The sequence below is a fragment of the Phyllobates terribilis genome, unplaced genomic scaffold (genome assembly GCF_046119375.1).
Source record: "Phyllobates terribilis strain yellow unplaced genomic scaffold, ASM4611937v1 Scaffold_393__1_contigs__length_1774422, whole genome shotgun sequence".
In the NCBI taxonomy this organism is placed as follows: domain Eukaryota; kingdom Metazoa; phylum Chordata; class Amphibia; order Anura; family Dendrobatidae; genus Phyllobates; species Phyllobates terribilis.
The window spans coordinates 1,606,360-1,619,211 of NW_027363153.1; the positions used below are offsets into that span (position 1 = coordinate 1,606,360).

At 43.9% G+C, this 12,852-nt stretch overlaps 5 non-coding genes and 1 pseudogene across 5 annotated transcripts; all 6 read left to right on the forward strand.

Moving 5' to 3' along the window:
* The first annotated feature begins 381 nt into the window (after nt 1-381).
* Nucleotides 382-572, forward strand: LOC141224365 (U2 spliceosomal RNA). Its single transcript, XR_012291793.1, has one exon. It is a non-coding gene; the product is annotated as a U2 spliceosomal RNA (small nuclear RNA).
* A 1,112-nt stretch (nt 573-1,684) lies between these two features.
* On the forward strand, nt 1,685-1,875 carry LOC141224966 (U2 spliceosomal RNA). Its single transcript, XR_012292295.1, has one exon. It is a non-coding gene; the product is annotated as a U2 spliceosomal RNA (small nuclear RNA).
* A 1,115-nt stretch (nt 1,876-2,990) lies between these two features.
* LOC141224584 (U2 spliceosomal RNA) lies at nt 2,991-3,082 on the forward strand (annotated as a pseudogene).
* Nucleotides 3,083-3,872: 790 nt separating this feature from the next.
* On the forward strand, nt 3,873-4,055 carry LOC141224460 (U2 spliceosomal RNA). The gene has a single exon (XR_012291874.1). It is a non-coding gene; the product is annotated as a U2 spliceosomal RNA (small nuclear RNA).
* A 1,115-nt stretch (nt 4,056-5,170) lies between these two features.
* LOC141224967 (U2 spliceosomal RNA) lies at nt 5,171-5,361 on the forward strand. Its single transcript, XR_012292296.1, has one exon. It is a non-coding gene; the product is annotated as a U2 spliceosomal RNA (small nuclear RNA).
* Nucleotides 5,362-11,966: 6,605 nt separating this feature from the next.
* On the forward strand, nt 11,967-12,155 carry LOC141224435 (U2 spliceosomal RNA). The gene has a single exon (XR_012291857.1). It is a non-coding gene; the product is annotated as a U2 spliceosomal RNA (small nuclear RNA).
* The last annotated feature ends 697 nt before the right edge of the window (nt 12,156-12,852 follow it).

The following is a 12,852-nucleotide window of genomic DNA, read 5'->3' on the forward strand; positions in this document are numbered from 1 at the left end:
TGCACAGCAGCAGCCACCTTCAGTCTGCTGCTGGACAGCCAGCAGCAGCAGCAGCAGGAGAGGTATGTAATCAGGAGCCCTCCTGCTAAGGGTAGACAGCTGCTCGTTCCACCCCACCCCCCGCCTTAATTGGTTCTCCTCCCTTCCAACGGTGTTGAGGCGGGTGGGAACAGCAGGGGGTGAAGGTGCTGTGTTTAAAGAGGTGGAGTTATGCAGATCTAAAACGCGTGGATTGCAGCAGCAGCAAGCCGAAAAGTGCAGGCATGTAAGGGATCTAGAGGTTGACAACATGTCTTCTTAACGGGAGTCCAGGAGCTCATCTCCACAAATGGACTTTTCAGGATCCTTGGGTGGCTCCGTAGTTTGAAACCAATTCTGGTTATCGCTTCTCGGCCTTTTGGCTAAGATCAAGTGTAGTATCTGTTCTTATCAGTTTAATATCTGATACGTCCCATATCTGGGGACCATATATTAAATGGATTTTTAGAACAGGGAGATGGAAAAAGAGCTTGCTCTGTCCACTCCACGCATTGACCTGGTATTGCAGTATCTCCAGGACCGGTGCACCCCTTCTTTAATGCAGTTTCTAAAATCAGAAAGAATTGAATTCAATGTTTTTTGTTCATTTTGCTTGTTTGTCGGATTTTGGGATGGACTCTTTGGCTTTGCTTTTCTTCTCCTCATTGGATTTTTCATGTTCAAAGTTGCAGAAGCCAGATTACAAGCTCATTTTGGTTCAACTTCAGCAACTGTGCATTGCATTGCCATGTAATGTGATGCAATGCTATCTTTCTAGCTCTCCCTTTTTACTTCCTTTTGGATAAACAGACATATTAGGCAAGCATTTTGGAGCTTTCACCTAAATAACTACAGGTGGTGAGATAAGCTGCACAATATAATTGACCTTTCAGTATATTGTTGCACACACACCATCTATTTAGCAAATGCCCTTGTTATCAACAGCAGCCTTTTAAACTCACCTGAGCTAACAGGTATGTGCGCTGGTTACTCTGCTGCGCTTAAAATTTCTTTTTTGGTTTGCTACAATGCCTTTTCTGAAACGTTGTCTCCTTCTGCTGGAACACTGACTTCTTTCATTTAATGCCTGCAGACTATAAAAGAGAACCCAACCCAAAAAGTTTGGTTGATTAGTCTGTGGCATTCTGTTAAACTGTTGCTTATGGCGGTCTCTGTGAGCTTCTCAGCGACATTCAGCCAGCCAGGTATCCTGCCTGCAGTAGATGGAATGTGGCAATGGAACGCTGGCTGCGCGTGTCATAATAGGCTCTGAGCCTTTATATACCTGTGCACAGCAGCAGCCACCTTCAGTCTGCTGCTGGACAGCCAGCAGCAGCAGCAGGAGAGGAATGTAATCAGGAGCCCTCCTGCTAAGGGTAGACAGCTGCTCGTTCCACCCCACCCCCCGCCTTAATTGGTTCTCCTCCCTTCCAACGGTGTTGAGGCGGGTGGGAACAGCAGGGGGTGAAGGTGCTGTGTTTAAAGAGGTGGAGTTATGCAGATCTAAAACGCGTGGATTGCAGCAGCAGCAAGCCGAAAAGTGCAGGCATGTAAGGGATCTAGAGGTTGACAACATGTCTTCTTAACGGGAGTCCAGGAGCTCATCTCCACAAATGGACTTTTCAGGATCCTTGGGTGGCTCCGTAGTTTGAAACCAATTCTGGTTATCGCTTCTCGGCCTTTTGGCTAAGATCAAGTGTAGTATCTGTTCTTATCAGTTTAATATCTGATACGTCCCCTATCTGGGGACCATATATTAAATGGATTTTTAGAACAGGGAGATGGAAAAAGAGCTTGCTCTGTCCACTCCACGCATTGACCTGGTATTGCAGTATCTCCAGGACCGGTGCACCCCTTCTTTAATGCAGTTTCTAAAATCAGAAAGAATTGAATTCAATGTTTTTTGTTCATTTTGCTTGTTTGTCGGATTTTGGGATGGACTCTTTGGCTTTGCTTTTCTTCTCCTCATTGGATTTTTCATGTTCAAAGTTGCAGAAGCCAGATTACAAGCTCATTTTGGTTCAACTTCAGCAACTGTGCATTGCATTGCCATGTAATGTGATGCAATGCTATCTTTCTAGCTCTCCCTTTTTACTTCCTTTTGGATAAACAGACATATTAGGCAAGCATTTTGGAGCTTTCACCTAAATAACTACAGGTGGTGAGATAAGCTGCACAATATAATTGACCTTTCAGTATATTGTTGCACACACACCATCTATTTAGCAAATGCCCTTGTTATCAACAGCAGCCTTTTAAACTCACCTGAGCTAACAGGTATGTGCGCTGGTTACTCTGCTGCGCTTAAAATTTCTTTTTTGGTTTGCTACAATGCCTTTTCTGAAACGTTGTCTCCTTCTGCTGGAACACTGACTTCTTTCATTTAATGCCTGCAGACTATAAAAGAGAACCCAACCCAAAAAGTTTGGTTGATTAGTCTGTGGCATTCTGTTAAACTGTTGCTTATGGCGGTCTCTGTGAGCTTCTCAGCGACATTCAGCCAGCCAGGTATCCTGCCTGCAGTAGATGGAATGTGGCAATGGAACGCTGGCTGCGCGTGTCATAATAGGCTCTGAGCCTTTATATACCTGTGCACAGCAGCAGCCACCTTCAGTCTGCTGCTGGACAGCCAGCAGCAGCAGCAGCAGGAGAGGTATGTAATCAGGAGCCCTCCTGCTAAGGGTAGACAGCTGCTCGTTCCACCCCACCCCCCGCCTTAATTGGTTCTCCTCCCTTCCAACGGTGTTGAGGCGGGTGGGAACAGCAGGGGGTGAAGGTGCTGTGTTTAAAGAGGTGGAGTTATGCAGATCTAAAACGCGTGGATTGCAGCAGCAGCAAGCCGAAAAGTGCAGGCATGTAAGGGATCTAGAGGTTGACAACATGTCTTCTTAACGGGAGTCCAGGAGCTCATCTCCACAAATGGACTTTTCAGGATCCTTGGGTGGCTCCGTAGTTTGAAACCAATTCTGGTTATCGCTTCTCGGCCTTTTGGCTAAGATCAAGTGTAGTATCTTTCGAAAAGGCGGTTTTGGATGTTGGCCGCCCTAGTAGATTGATACATTATGCACACTGGGGTTTAGGCGCTTGTTAGTACGCCAGGTGGCTAATATAGTCATCTGGTGGAAAGCATGGCCCCCAGGATCGACGCCATTGGGCCGGGGAAGATCGAAAGCCTGAAGTGTGAAGTGCCCCAGGAGTGGTGACCCTGGGGTGCCTTAACTCACTGGGATTGGGAACCCCACTTGAGTTTATGGCACATTTGCACTAGCACTTCAATATTTCTTTCTTCACACACACCCTTATTCCGGGCCTTCTGGCCTTAGGATGGGGAATTTTTCAATTCCCGGTCGAAGGTCCGGGCAGTATTATACTGTGAAACCTTCACTATTTATTTAATTTTTTTGTCACTGTGTGTCCACTTTTTCACGTGTGTCCACGTCCTTACTAGGATTTTGTCGGGATGCGGTTCCCTTACGGGTTCCTCTCTTGGCAGGTCTAGGGGGGGAGTGTGTGGCCATCAGGTTCCGCTCCCCCCTGAACCCCCCTGGCTCTCCTTTTTCGGGAGGAGAGCGTTGTTGGCTCCCCTCTTCCGGGAGGGGAGCACAGTCTTTGGCTCCCAGTGCCTTGCTCAGGTGAGAACTCGGGCAGGTGCTGGGGGTAAGATTGGGTCGTCTCTGGCTCCGGCTGGAGGTGGCTATTTGTCCCTGTTCCTCGCTGTGGCCTTCTGGCTCGGAGGGACGGGGAATGGTTTGGGGGACCCTTCTCCTTTTGGAGAGGGTTTCAAGAAGACCAGCATCCTAGTGCACTTTTTTTGTGGCACTTGTCACTTTTTTAAGCGCACTCGGGTTTTGTACACGAATTCGGGCTTTCGAAAGAAAAAAAAATCTGTTCTTATCAGTTTAATATCTGATACGTCCCCTATCTGGGGACCATATATTAAATGGATTTTTAGAACAGGGAGATGGAAAAAGAGCTTGCTCTGTCCACTCCACGCATTGACCTGGTATTGCAGTATCTCCAGGACCGGTGCACCCCTTCTTTAATGCAGTTTCTAAAATCAGAAAGAATTGAATTCAATGTTTTTTGTTCATTTTGCTTGTTTGTCGGATTTTGGGATGGACTCTTTGGCTTTGCTTTTCTTCTCCTCATTGGATTTTTCATGTTCAAAGTTGCAGAAGCCAGATTACAAGCTCATTTTGGTTCAACTTCAGCAACTGTGCATTGCATTGCCATGTAATGTGATGCAATGCTATCTTTCTAGCTCTCCCTTTTTACTTCCTTTTGGATAAACAGACATATTAGGCAAGCATTTTGGAGCTTTCACCTAAATAACTACAGGTGGTGAGATAAGCTGCACAATATAATTGACCTTTCAGTATATTGTTGCACACACACCATCTATTTAGCAAATGCCCTTGTTATCAACAGCAGCCTTTTAAACTCACCTGAGCTAACAGGTATGTGCGCTGGTTACTCTGCTGCGCTTAAAATTTCTTTTTTGGTTTGCTACAATGCCTTATCTGAAACGTTGTCTCCTTCTGCTGGAACACTGACTTCTTTCATTTAATGCCTGCAGACTATAAAAGAGAACCCAACCCAAAAAGTTTGGTTGATTAGTCTGTGGCATTCTGTTAAACTGTTGCTTATGGCGGTCTCTGTGAGCTTCTCAGCGACATTCAGCCAGCCAGGTATCCTGCCTGCAGTAGATGGAATGTGGCAATGGAACGCTGGCTGCGCGTGTCATAATAGGCTCTGAGCCTTTATATACCTGTGCACAGCAGCAGCCACCTTCAGTCTGCTGCTGGACAGCCAGCAGCAGCAGCAGCAGGAGAGGTATGTAATCAGGAGCCCTCCTGCTAAGGGTAGACAGCTGCTCGTTCCACCCCACCCCCCGCCTTAATTGGTTCTCCTCCCTTCCAACGGTGTTGAGGCGGGTGGGAACAGCAGGGGGTGAAGGTGCTGTGTTTAAAGAGGTGGAGTTATGCAGATCTAAAACGCGTGGATTGCAGCAGCAGCAAGCCGAAAAGTGCAGGCATGTAAGGGATCTAGAGGTTGACAACATGTCTTCTTAACGGGAGTCCAGGAGCTCATCTCCACAAATGGACTTTTCAGGATCCTTGGGTGGCTCCGTAGTTTGAAACCAATTCTGGTTATCGCTTCTCGGCCTTTTGGCTAAGATCAAGTGTAGTATCTGTTCTTATCAGTTTAATATCTGATACGTCCCCTATCTGGGGACCATATATTAAATGGATTTTTAGAACAGGGAGATGGAAAAAGAGCTTGCTCTGTCCACTCCACGCATTGACCTGGTATTGCAGTATCTCCAGGACCGGTGCACCCCTTCTTTAATGCAGTTTCTAAAATCAGAAAGAATTGAATTCAATGTTTTTTGTTCATTTTGCTTGTTTGTCGGATTTTGGGATGGACTCTTTGGCTTTGCTTTTCTTCTCCTCATTGGATTTTTCATGTTCAAAGTTGCAGAAGCCAGATTACAAGCTCATTTTGGTTCAACTTCAGCAACTGTGCATTGCATTGCCATGTAATGTGATGCAATGCTATCTTTCTAGCTCTCCCTTTTTACTTCCTTTTGGATAAACAGACATATTAGGCAAGCATTTTGGAGCTTTCACCTAAATAACTACAGGTGGTGAGATAAGCTGCACAATATAATTGACCTTTCAGTATATTGTTGCACACACACCATCTATTTAGCAAATGCCCTTGTTATCAACAGCAGCCTTTTAAACTCACCTGAGCTAACAGGTATGTGCGCTGGTTACTCTGCTGCGCTTAAAATTTCTTTTTTGGTTTGCTACAATGCCTTTTCTGAAACGTTGTCTCCTTCTGCTGGAACACTGACTTCTTTCATTTAATGCCTGCAGACTATAAAAGAGAACCCAACCCAAAAAGTTTGGTTGATTAGTCTGTGGCATTCTGTTAAACTGTTGCTTATGGCGGTCTCTGTGAGCTTCTCAGCGACATTCAGCCAGCCAGGTATCCTGCCTGCAGTAGATGGAATGTGGCAATGGAACGCTGGCTGCGCGTGTCATAATAGGCTCTGAGCCTTTATATACCTGTGCACAGCAGCAGCCACCTTCAGTCTGCTGCTGGACAGCCAGCAGCAGCAGCAGCAGGAGAGGTATGTAATCAGGAGCCCTCCTGCTAAGGGTAGACAGCTGCTCGTTCCACCCCACCCCCCGCCTTAATTGGTTCTCCTCCCTTCCAACGGTGTTGAGGCGGGTGGGAACAGCAGGGGGTGAAGGTGCTGTGTTTAAAGAGGTGGAGTTATGCAGATCTAAAACGCGTGGATTGCAGCAGCAGCAAGCCGAAAAGTGCAGGCATGTAAGGGATCTAGAGGTTGACAACATGTCTTCTTAACGGGAGTCCAGGAGCTCATCTCCACAAATGGACTTTTCAGGATCCTTGGGTGGCTCCGTAGTTTGAAACCAATTCTGGTTATCGCTTCTCGGCCTTTTGGCTAAGATCAGGTGCAGTGATCTAAAGGTTGCTGCCTTGGTCTCGGCTAGGAGGTGCCTGGGGTACCCGACTTGTTGGCCTTGGGGGATCGCTCTCTCTTAACGGAGGGAGCTTCACCTCCTTGCAGCTATTGGCAGGTCGGCTTAGTCCCCGGACAACGGGGAGCGATCGCGTCTTGTCTTCGGGGCGACCCGAGGAAATAAGGGCGTTTTCCTTTGCTGAGCTTTATCGCTTAGTGGGCTGTGTAAGTTCTTGGGGTACCCCTCCCTCGGTCTTGGGTTTGTTCCTGCTTTTGTGGGATTCATTCCCTTGTTACTATTGGGGGAGGGCTTAGTCCCTGAGGGCCGAAAATGCCTTTTTCTTTTGGATTTGCGGTGGGGGAGACTCCACTGCGACAGTCCATTAGAATCATGGTGGATGAATGCCAGCGCCATGAGAAGAATCTGCAGTACATCGTGCATGAGATTCTTTTTGGGTTCTTCCACCTGGAGCGAGATAAGATCCTGTGTCTTTACGATCAGGAATTCCGTGGGCGATATACCATTTCCTTTATGGCTAAATCATGCTGTGATAATATCCATGCAGCACTGATGGTTGCGGACAAGGACGATGAGAGACTGAACGGGCTGAGCTTTGACTTCCTGTACGGTGAAGAGGAAGTACCCTTGGTGATCTTCATGTACAGCCCATTCGTCTCTGAGGGCGATATCGAAACCTTTTTGAAGCGTTACTGCAAGTCAGTGCGCTTCTCACATGATATCCTCAACTCCCAGCGCTTCTGGAATGGGAAGAGGAAATACCTGGTGAAGTTCCATCCAGATCAGAGCGGCATTGGTGGTCTTCACCACCCGCCTGCTAATTTTGCCATTGGTAATGTCAGGGGATTCCTACGCTACCCAGGAATGCCCCTTCAATGCCGGAATTGTCATGAATATGGGCATACACGAGAAAATTGTACAAGGGCTCATGTAGTCTTTTGCAACAAGTGCGGTAAGAGTGGGCACACCTCCGCTACGTGTGACTCTGAGATCGTATGTAACCTATGTGGGAAGGCAGGTCACGCCTTCAGGAATTGTCCGAGCAAAAAGTCAAAAACATATGACATGTTTAAGTCAGGTCAACTGACTATCCAAGAATACTTCGGAGGGAGTATTACTACACCTGCCCCTGGACCTGGGTTGGCGCACGCTGACGGGTCCGGAACAAATCCTTCAACGGCTCCGCCAGAGGGCCCGCTGGTAGTTCCACAGAAGGACGGTCGTAGGGGTTCCATAAGATTAACCGAGGGTTCGCTCTCTGTGGAATTGATCGATGTTCTGGCTCTAGATGTTGCCGTATCTCAGAGTCAAGAGGAAGGGTCCTCATCCAGCATGAATGCACCACCGGCATTATGTGGAACTGAGGAGACCTCTAGTACCCCGATTAAGCAAGCACCCAGATTCGCCACACCATCATCGGTGATCTTGGGTAAGGGCAAAAAGGGTACGCTCCTTAATCGATCAACCAGTGTGTCGGATAGAGAGACCTCTAGGGCGCGAAGTAAAAAGGACCCGGCTAAGACCCAGTCGAGCCCTGGTCCTCGAACCAGAAGTCGCAGTAGTTCCGTGACCAGACCAGAGGACAAGACGACCCAGAGGGATGACACCCGTTCCATAGACCAGACCGCCATGAGGACTGCAGATGCACAGGACTTGGAAAAGATGGACAGCTCCCAGCCTCTGAAAAGGCAACGGGAGGACGTAAAGCAACCTGATATCCAAAGAAAACACGGATGTCGAGGTCCAGATGAGGAGTCAAAAGTGGATGATGCCTTTTTGCCTGCTTCAGATCCCGGTAATATTAAACAAATCCTGACCCCTGGAGATGCGGAGGAGGAGGTGCCGTGTATTGACTTCTTCCCATCTTCAGATCCTGATTCTTCTTAATGTCTGTTCCTTTTAAAATCTCCTCACTAAATGTGAGGTCCCTAAAGAGCCCTACACGTAGGGCTGCTTTATTTTCTTATTTAGAGACATTGGACTTTGATTTCTGGTTTCTACAAGAATGTGGTATACAGAGTAATTTAAATTATAAGGACTTAAAAGAAGACTGGAAACTGGGCGCTTCTGTGTGGTCCGGTGCTAATGACTGTCGTGCTGCCGGAGTTGGACTACTTTGCCGTGGACATTCTACCATCATTCAATCTGTGACTGAAATTATACCTGGCAGAGCTATTTTAATACATCTTGTTTTTAATGGACTTTCTTTACGTTTATTAAATGTGTACGCTCCTCCTGGGAAGCAGGAAAGGGCGGATTTACTTGAAATATTGCCATTATTTTGTGTTGGGTCAACCCCCCTGCTAGTGGGAGGAGATTTTAATTGTTTACGTGATGGGGAATCCCGGCAGGGTGGGGATGTGAATCGTAAAGACCGTACCTCCTATTTGTTGAAAAGTTTAATTGATGATTTTAGATTACAGGACTGCTGGAAGGAACTCTTGCCGGCGGATCCAGGTGTTACATGGTCCAATGGAAGAGTTTCTTCTAGAATTGATTTCATATTTGCTTCTACTGCCTTTAAACCTTGTAAATGTTTTCTTTTATCTAATTTATTCTCTGATCATAAAGTTTTATCTGTGTTTTTAGAGTTAGCAGGGGAACAAAATACCTCAAGAGGCCCATGGAGATTAAATACAACTCTCCTAGAGGATATTGATATTCAAAAGAGGTTTGTGCAGGCCTACCAGTGCTGACAATCAAAGAGAGACCCCCGCGCCTCGATGCTGGATTGGTGGGAGAGCATTAAACCTAAGATTAAATTATTTTTTATTAAGGCAGGGAAAATGAAAGCAAAAAAGAAAAAGCAGTGGTTTTATGTTTTTAATATGAGATTACAAGTACTCTTTAAACTAAAAGAAGTTGGTATTGATGTGGATGATGATATTGCAAATCTTAAGTCTGAAATAAAAAATGCTCTTAATGAAAAAGGAAAACAAATAATTTTTAACTCCCATGTACAGCACCTGGAGGAAGGAGAGAAATGCTCCCGATTCTTCTTCAAAAAGGTAATGGGGAGGAGGGACGCAATCCTAAATCTTGAAGGTGAAAATGATATTAAGGGTATGTTAGGAAAAGCTTTTAATTTTCATCAACTTCTTTTTAACACTAAAGTTATAGATCCATCCTTTTTAGAGTATGCTATTAATTCCCTTGATTTTAAGTTAGATATTTTAGACCAGGGTATTTTATCTAGGGATCTCACCAGTGAGGAACTTTTACAGATTTTTAAAAGTTTCTCCAGTGGGAAAGCCCCTGGGGAAGACGGTCTACCGATTGAGTTTTATCTGACTTTTTGGGGAATTTTAAAGAACGATATGTTTTTATTGTTTAAAGAAGCTTTTAATACTAATAAATTACCCCCATCTTGGAGGAGAGGTCTGGTATCTTTAATATATAAAAAAGGGGATAGGAGCCAACTTAAAAACTGGCGGCCTATTACGCTTTTAAACCTTGATTATAAAATTTTAGCTAAACTTATTGCAGTCCGTTTAAAACCCTTTATAGCCAAATTAATTCACCCTAACCAGGTATGTGGTGTTCCCGGAAGAACCATAGCTGAGTCCCTCAACATAATTAGGGATACCATATGGTATTCAAAAGAGAGAAGTCAAAACCTTGCTATTTTATCCTTAGACTTTGAAAAAGCTTTTGACAGGGTATCGCATGAATTTCTTTTTATGGTTCTTAAAAAAATGGCGTTTCCAGAGAAAATTTTAACCCGCATTATGCTTTTATATCATTCTTGTTTTAGTCAAATTTCTGTAAATGGGTTTTTAACGAAGGGGGTTCCTCTATTATCAGGGGTGAAACAAGGGTGCCCTCTCTCACCACTGCTCTTTATCTGTGTTATGGAACCACTATTAACCATACTGAGAAAAGATAAAGTAATTAAAGGGGTACCTATTCCCGGGAGTAGGGGTATGCAACTTAAAGCCCTAAGTTACATGGATGATGTTACCATACTATGTCCAGATTCCACATCTCTGAGGAGGGTATTGAGAAACACACAATTTTTCTGTGAAGCCTCAGGTTTTAAATTAAATATAGATAAATGTGACTGTTTTAATGTGGGGGGATGGGACTCCTCTTTGACCCCTGGGATAGTGATACAGAAAAATCACATAAAAATTTTAGGAATTATTTTTAACCAAGCCAATGAGGGGGACCCTAACTGGGACTCTGCAATGGACAAAATAGAAAAAAAGATCTCATTGTGGAATTTAAGGAACCTTAGTATGGAAGGTAAAATTTTAATTATTAAAGCTGTTTTAATTCCCATTATGTTGTATGTTGCAATGGTGTTTCCCCCTTCCAATTTACAAATCAAGAAAGTAACAAGAATTGTTTTTATGTTTTTATGGGGTTCAAAAATGGAAAAGTTAAAAAGAGATCTGATGTACAAATGTAAATCTAATGGAGGTAAAGATGTACCCAATTTTTTTACCTTTTTCCATATAAAGTATTTCTGCTTCTGTTTTAAGGTTTTTAAATCTGATGGCATTTTTAGTTATTTTTTAAAATATGCAGCAGGAATGATTTTTAAAAGGTGGTTTAGCCTACCTTTAAGTTCTCCTGTGCTCCTGTGCCCACCTAAACAGTATGTGATACTTGAGAAAACGGTCAGACTTTTAGGTCTCCAGGAATTGGAGCCTGATATATTGGGGGACCAAAGGAAGGTATCTATTGCTTGCAGACACTCTGAGGACACAATTCCTGTCTCCAATTTTTCACAGGCAAGGTCCAAAACGGTGTGGCGAAATGTGTACGGGAAATATCTTGCAAATGTACACAAGGACCTTGCCTGGGCTATCGTCCACCAGTGCCTCCCTACCCGTGAGTTTCAACATAGGCGGGGGCTGGTGGCGAGAGCCAAATGTCCAAGAGATATATGCGGGGAAAGTGAGTCTGTATTGCATCTCTTTTGGAATTGTCATTTTGCACAGGAGGTTTGGAGAAAGGTAGGCCCACTTTTAAAATGGGCATGTGGCCTGAAAGATTTTAATCACTTTTATGTCTTTTATGGTCTTTTTAAGTGTCCAAATTTTAAACAATTCCGAGTTGCCTGGATTATTATTAATTGTTTTAAAAATGCCATGTGGAAAGTTAGAAATATTTTACTCTTCAAACATGATCATATTGATTCAACAGACTGTATAAAAATAGCTTTAAGTGAAATGTATATTTACTATCTCAGAGATAAAAAACTGTATGGAGCAAAAGAAGCGGCTTCTATGTGGTGTGTACAATTATGGAACACAATTAGTGGTAATTAAATAAACCCAAGTACATCTGTAATTATGATTTTCTTAATTGTTACAATGGTTTTATGATGGTAAATTGTGTTTTTACAAAAAACTTGAATTGATTATTATCATGTTTTATCATTTTATTGTAATGTTATAAATGTTCTTTTTTAAAACCTTTGTAAATATACTTTTGAATCAATAAAATTGCGTTGAAACCTTATCTGTTCTTATCAGTTTAATATCTGATACGTCCCCTATCTGGGGACCATATATTAAATGGATTTTTAGAACAGGGAGATGGAAAAAGAGCTTGCTCTGTCCACTCCACGCATTGACCTGGTATTGCAGTATCTCCAGGACCGGTGCACCCCTTCTTTAATGCAGTTTCTAAAATCAGAAAGAATTGAATTCAATGTTTTTTGTTCATTTTGCTTGTTTGTCGGATTTTGGGATGGACTCTTTGGCTTTGCTTTTCTTCTCCTCATTGGATTTTTCATGTTCAAAGTTGCAGAAGCCAGATTACAAGCTCATTTTGGTTCAACTTCAGCAACTGTGCATTGCATTGCCATGTAATGTGATGCAATGCTATCTTTCTAGCTCTCCCTTTTTACTTCCTTTTGGATAAACAGACATATTAGGCAAGCATTTTGGAGCTTTCACCTAAATAACTACAGGTGGTGAGATAAGCTGCACAATATAATTGACCTTTCAGTATATTGTTGCACACACACCATCTATTTAGCAAATGCCCTTGTTATCAACAGCAGCCTTTTAAACTCACCTGAGCTAACAGGTATGTGCGCTGGTTACTCTGCTGCGCTTAAAATTTCTTTTTTGGTTTGCTACAATGCCTTTTCTGAAACGTTGTCTCCTTCTGCTGGAACACTGACTTCTTTCATTTAATGCCTGCAGACTATAAAAGAGAACCCAACCCAAAAAGTTTGGTTGATTAGTCTGTGGCATTCTGTTAAACTGTTGCTTATGGCGGTCTCTGTGAGCTTCTCAGCGACATTCAGCCAGCCAGGTATCCTGCCTGCAGTAGATGGAATGTGGCAATGGAACGCTGGCTG